The sequence below is a fragment of the Salmo salar genome, chromosome ssa21 (genome assembly GCF_905237065.1).
Source record: "Salmo salar chromosome ssa21, Ssal_v3.1, whole genome shotgun sequence".
NCBI lineage: Eukaryota > Metazoa > Chordata > Actinopteri > Salmoniformes > Salmonidae > Salmo > Salmo salar.
In genome coordinates, this window is record NC_059462.1 from 21694530 (window position 1) to 21701768 (window position 7239).

The following is a 7239-nucleotide window of genomic DNA, read 5'->3' on the forward strand; positions in this document are numbered from 1 at the left end:
TCCTTCTTTGTCATTATAACTAAGATTCAATGGTGGTTATTGGTGAGAAGTGAGAGGGGCTTTATCGGGGGATTGGGATGGGGTGACTGGGAGGGAATCAGACACTTCTCTGAGGTGTACGTGGGGTCTCCACTCATCTCATTTCAGTCTCTCGGTGAACCCACTCTCTGCAAGTAAACCCTCACCAGCCACAATACTTTAACTTAATTTATAAGGTAATACAAACTGACCACAGTATCAAAACACCAATAGCCGTCATAGGGTGTATCATTCAGTGCACGAAGCCCTGACCTGCCTTCCTCCTGGGCAATTATGTGTGAAACACATCTCACTGTCCTAGAAATGCCTCAGACATGTTGAAAACAAGCCCACATTTCCCCAGGGTGAAAGTCCCCTTTAAGTAGTAGCCTACAATAAGGAAAAACTCCAGGGGGAAAAAAACACTTTATCTAGTCCTTGGCCTATATCCTAATCTGACTTTGAACATGTCCAGATTAAAATATTGTATCAATATTTTATAATATTAGATGATGCTTACCCAGACACTTGTCTAAATTGATGGGTCATGTGAAGGAAATGCTATAACCACCCCTCTAGCCACATCTAGCTAAGTGGATGGGTCACTATTGTCTAGACTTGTACACATGTTCATGAAATACAATAGATGGCTGTAATCACCCCCAGACACACCTGGCTAACTTGAAGGGTCATTTAATCATTCTCTTGCGAAGTGGAGCATTTTGTTTAGACATGTAGCTAGCTGAACAATGAACCATAATCCCAACCCATAGCTACAGTAAAAACGGATTGTCATAGATTGCCACCATGCATGAAATGCTGGATTATGAATCTGCAGGTAACTAAAGCTAACCAACTAGGTTCGGTGTTAGCTAGCTAGCTAACATTAGGCTAACTAGCAATGCAAATGGACTTCTGAGATACGAATAATATTAATGTACAGATCATACACGTAACATTAGCTAGCAAGCCAGCAAGATAACGTTTGCTAGCTAGTGAACAGTACACTTTAACTTGCAATGAAAAGGACTTTCTGACTAAATTAGAAATGTAAAATAAGGTGGGTAGACTCATATGATGTCAGTGCAAGATAGGGTCAATGCAGATAGTCCATGTAAACGTTGAATTCATTATTTAGCAGTCTTATGGCTATTTAGCTATTTAGTGCTTTTCCAGGCCAAATAAGAATCTTTGAACAACCACTACAGCTCCATGGAAGACAATTACCCATATTACTGACCACTTTCTCCCTGGCCTGCTATTTAACCAGGTTATCCTCCTGTTTTCAAAGGGCAGAGGGGTTCACAGATAACTTTGTTATCGTCTCTATCCAGATGGCCACCTTCTGCAAAAGACAATGCTATATTTATTGCACCTTATTTGGGAGACTTAACAACATTATTTGGCTCAATGAAACTGACATTTGAAACCCTACCTCTGTCCCACTTCATCCGATTTAGAGATGAAAAGAGCACAATCTGCACTCACACAAAAGTCTGTGTGAATGTGTGCAGACACCAAATGGCAATTTGGCTTCTAGTGGTGTGTATTCATGGATGCCAAGGGAAGCCAGGCTTCCACAAAAAATTATAATGAAAAAAACATACAAAATAATTAATCTTTCGTCCCTCTGTGTTTCATACATTTTCTTAAATTCGCAAGCGGCTGAATGTATCTCACTTGGAGAAAGCATCCAAGTGAACAAAAAAACGCCCCTCTGTCTCTGTATGTATTCTCAATCTATGCTTCCCTAGCATTGAATGCAAGGGAAGCCAGCGAGCATTTGGCTTCCTTTGATATTTTTTTTAATAAAATAATAGCCAATCAGTGTTGAGCTAAACTGAGTTAGCTCAGCTGTGAATGGTTCTGGTGCACCGAAAAAAATGTAATGGGAAACCAGTTTGTATTTGGCATCAAACCAATCAAAGCAAATGTTATTGACAGAAAACTTGAATTGTTGCATCTCGTCATGTTGTTGTCCTCCAGTGGCTAGGTAGCTAAAATTGGCCCTATCCTAAATTAGCCATGGATGGAGATAGGGATTTAGACTTGTGGTTTTACTTAAATCACCATACAAGCCAATGATTCTAACAGTGATTCTGATCCAACCATAAATTAATACATTGTGCCCCTGGCCTGAGAGGATGGAAGTTCCACATGTAGCTAGATGTAGTTGGCTGGATAATGTTAACTAGCTGGCCTGGCACATCGTTGCCAATGAAAAGAAGTTAGGCTAGCGGGCAAGCATTTTAGCAGGTAGCCTAGGACAACAAAAACTAAAAGCGTGTACTGTATGACAGTCTTAGACCGTTCAGGCAACATGTAAGAGGAGGATGGCATTGGCGTTTCTCCACAAGTAGGGTGAGTCAACTGTTTTTTTCTACTTGCGCACACACACACACACACACACCGAATTCTGTATCATGGACAGACGCAGCTTACGTTGATTGTGACTAAATCATTTTTGTTATCTTTAAGTTGTCACTGTATTAGACTAAGCATAGGGGATTAGCTGATATTGAAATGTTGAAGTTGAAATGGTGCTGGAATAGTGGAGGGATCACCTGTTTTCTTTGCGTCTTATGGTAACTCTAAATCAATACTTCTTTAGTAGTCCCAAAATGTAGTCTGAAGATTTTGGAAACATTAACTTGCTTGACCATGCATGTAACTGTTTGTTACATGCAATATGTTTTGTTGACTTCACCGGACAGATATTGCTCTCCGGTTTTGTGATGGAACAAAGGTGTGTTTGAATTTATTCTGCCAATGTGTCTTCTTATTGTCTCGGCCTAAAGCTTATATATCATGGTCTAAAGGCATATGCACCGAAAGGTTATAGAGCAAACAACGCAATTATCTATGGCTTTTTTTTCCTGGATTTGCTTCCCCGGTGATAATAACCACGCACCGCTACTGTTAGCTTCATCTTTCTGTTGGAGCCTGAAGAGGAAAGAACTGCTAGGGCCAGACGTAGGGAAACACTTTCTGTCTGTCATAATACAGGGCAATTGGAAAGTGTTCAGACCCCTTCACCTTTTCCACATTTTGTTATGTTGCAGCCTTATTCTAAAATTGATTAAATTCATTTTTTATCATCAATCTACACACAATACCCCATAATTACAAAGCAAAAACTGTTTTTTAGAAATACCTTATTTACGTACGTATTCAGTCCCTTTGCTATGAGACTCGAAACATCCTGTTTCCATTGATCATCCTTGAGATGTTTCTACAACTTAATTAGAGCCCACCTGTAGTAAATTCAATTGATATGACATGATTTGGAAAGGCACACACCTGTCTATATAAGGTCCCACAGTTAACAGTGCATTAAAGAGCAAAAACCAAGCCATAAGGTTGAAGGAATTGTCCGTAGAGCTCCGAGACAGGATTGTGTGGAGGCGCAGATCAGGGGAAGGGTACCAAAACATTTCTGCAGCATTGAAGGTCCCCAGGAACACAGTGGTCTCTATCATTCTTAAATGGAAGTTTGGAACAACCAAGACTCTTCCTAGAGCTGGCCGCCCGGCCAAACTGAGCAAAAAGGCACATTACAGCCCGCTTGGGGTTTGCCAAAAGGCACTTAGAGGACTCTCAGACCAGGAGAAACAAGATTCTCTGGTCTGATGAAACCAAGATGCTTGGCATTCAGAGAGTTCACTCTTTGGCCTGAATGGCAAGCATCACGTCTGGAAGAAACCAGACACCTCTAATCACCTGGCCAATACCATCCCTATGGTGAAGTATGGTGGTGGCAGCATAATGCTGTGGGGATGTATTTCAGAGGCAGGTACTGGGAGACTAGTCAGGATTGAGGTAAAGATAAACAGAGTAAGGTACAGAGAGATCCTTGATGAAAACCTGCTCCAGAGCTCTCAGGACCTCAGATTAGGGCAAAGGGTCACCTTCCAACAGGACAACGACCCTAAGCACACAGCCAAGACAATGCAGGACAAGTCTCTGAATGTCCTTGAGTGGCCCAGCCAAAGCCCGGACTTGAACTTGATCGAACATCTCTGGAGAGATCTGAAAATAGCTGTGCAGCAACACTCCCCATCCAACCTAACAGAGCTTGGGAGGATTTGCAGAGAAGAATGGGAGAAACTCCCCAAATACAGGTGTGCCAAGCTTGTTGCGTCATACCCAAGAAGACTCATGGCTGTAATCGCTGCCAATTGTGCTTCAACAAAGCACTGAGTAAAGGGTCTGAATACTTATGTAAATGTGATATTTCCTTTTTTTATTATTTTATACATTTTGCAAAAATTTCTAAAAACCAGATTCTGCTTTATCATTATGGGTGTTGTGTGTAGATAGTTTTTTCCCTTCATCAATGTAATCCATTTTAGAATAAGGCTGTAACGTAACAAAATGTGGAAAAAGTGAAGGGGTCTGAATACTTTCCAAATGCACTGTATACGGATTAGATTGCTCATAATGGTATATTACATGTCATTCTTCTTAAAAAGTGGATTAAGTAATGTTTCAAACTCTATTGTAAGTAAGGAACTAAGTAAAGTACAATTATGAGTGGAGCTTTAAAGTGCAATGTGTCAATAACAAGGCAGTTCAATCCAGTTCTCAGGGCAGCTCTGCCTCATGCTCTGCCTCATAAATCCCCACGAACCAGCAAAACTTTGTATGGCAATCTGCATGCTTGCCTTTAATTTATTTCACTCTCACTGGGTGCACCTCATATGATAGCCTGCTGTTGGAGGACTATACTCCTGACCTGCACTCTACTTGCCCTATGAGGAGACGAGGTCTGATCCTTCTAGACAGTTTTGTGGTAATATTTCAACTGGCATTTGTTTAGTTGCTGTCATCTCAAAGTGAAAGCTTATTGTAGCCACCTCTGGTCTGCTTTTTGTGATCTGTCAAATTAATCAAAGGGTTTGGCTTTCTAGTTTTAGTAGTACAGAACATGAATGAACCAAACACTGGATATGTGACAACACTGGATAGCAACATATAATGTGATATGAAAAGGTCCACTATACGGATATGGCACTCACCTAAAAATGTGTTTGTATTATATTTTGTTTTAATCAGACGTCAGCCACAAGTTTAGTTTATTTTTTGTGTCAAATCCAGATTCAGCTCTGCCTTTATGTCTATCTTACTCTGTACAGGTGTCAAACTGCAAACATAGCAACCCAAACGCATCACAGCAGGGGAGCGTTTCCCTTTATTTGAACAGCTGAATATCCAACCCAAGGTACCGCAGCGATACACTTGCGTTGCAGAAGAGATGAGGGGTTTCCATGAGAAGGTCAGACTAAGCAAACAGGGCATGGTCTAGGGGTTTGACCTGCTGGAGTTACACCCGGTGCACCACTGTACAGTATCTCTGACAGAGAGCTGAAGGCTGTTATGGATTTATACTCTGCTCGGCTTTTGCTGATGCCACACATGACATTTCCCATGACTCTATCACTTCTCTCAGGGCAAGGCTCTGTTTATTCTGTTGTTTTAAGTAGGCAAGGCTTATTCAGTGTCTTTCAGACTAAACAGAAGGGCATACTAGCTGCAAAAATGAGGAATGTGAGCGATATATGTGAGAGATACATTTGTGACCAGGCTGGAACTTGAATGTCGAAGAGAAAGCAAACAAATAATAACAATGACAATGACAGATGTTCATGCCTTTAAGTGGAAGTAAGAGATCCTTCAAGCAACTTGTTCTATTCATGAAAAGCCTTGACTTCAATATATATACTTTTAATGATGGGACCAACTAATAGAAAACACACATAAACAACTGAGATCTGAGCATCGTGTGATTGTAACGATCTGGAACAAGTAAAACAAGCCGAGTCACAAAACATCCCCATCATCAAAGCGCACCTCACGGTTTACGGGAAGCCAGTGACCATTTTAATCACGATTTCTCGGCGAGACAGATTAAAGAAAGTAAAACCTCTTGTAGCTCTATGGAGAGAGGGGGCGCAGAACCAGTGAACCTAAAACTGGAGATCTTGTTGCGGTAGCATTTAACCCAACCCCAGCATGAGGAACAGCTGCTCTGCATTTCTTTCCCAAGCTGTGTAAATATTGGAGCGCATTCTGAAAATGCGAAAAGACACCTGGGCAACATTGGTGTGTTCTACCCATGCATGTGAGGATGTTGTTTGTATGTTAGTCAGCTGTAACGTGTTGAAATCATATGATGGCCAGACCATAAATTACATTGGCTTCTTTTGAAAGCTGTTCATAAGGCAACTTTGATCCTCCCTGTCTGCTAGACATATGCCCTGTTGTTCTCTTTGTTCAGTATGGCCAGTCTATCGAAGGGTTCCCCAACTAGCTTTTCTTTTTTTTGTACATAAAAGACTGTAAAAACACAAGGAAATCCAGATTTTAATTCAGGAAATCTGTTCCCAAGTATTCCCACACATAATAGAGAGACATATGTGATAGTATCCCAATCTGATTGTCACGTCCTGACCAATATAAGTTGTTATTTTCTATGGTAGAGTGGTCAGGGCGTGACAGGGGGTGTTTTTGTGTCTGATCTATGTTTTCTAGTTCTATGTTTAAATTCTAGTTTTCTATTTCTATGTTGGGATTATTTGGGGTTGATCTCTAATTGGAGGCAGCTGATCCTCATTGTCCCTGATTAGAGATCATATTTAAGTTTTCTCATTGTTGTTTGTGGGTTATTGTCTTTTGAGTAGTGTGTTGTCCTCTCTGCGTCACGGTTTGTTGCTTTTGTAATTCAAGTTTATTTATGTATGGCATTTAGTTTCACGGTCAATAAATATGTGAAACTACGAAAACGCTGCATCTTGGTCCGCTCCTTCAAACAGCCATGACAGAATAACCCACCAAAGAAGGACCAAGCAGCGAAAGAAGGAGCAGCAGGAGGAATGGACATGGGAGCAGATTTTGGACGGGAAAGGACCCTGGAGTCAGGCTGGGGAGTATCGCCAACCGAAGGAGGAACTTGAGGCAGCGAAGGCAGAGCGATGATACTACAAGGCATTATATGCACCGAAAGGCAAGTGCGAGAGGCAGCCCCAAAATGTTTTTTGGGGCGGGCACACGGGGAGGTTTGCTAAGTCAGGATGGAGACCTGAGCCAACTCCCCGTGCTTACCGTGGGGAGCGGGTGACGAGGAAAGCACCGAGCTATGCGGAAATGCGCAATGTATCGCCCATACGCATTCAAAGCCCGGTGCGCCCGTTGCAAGCTCTTCAGCGTTGCCATGCTAGAGTT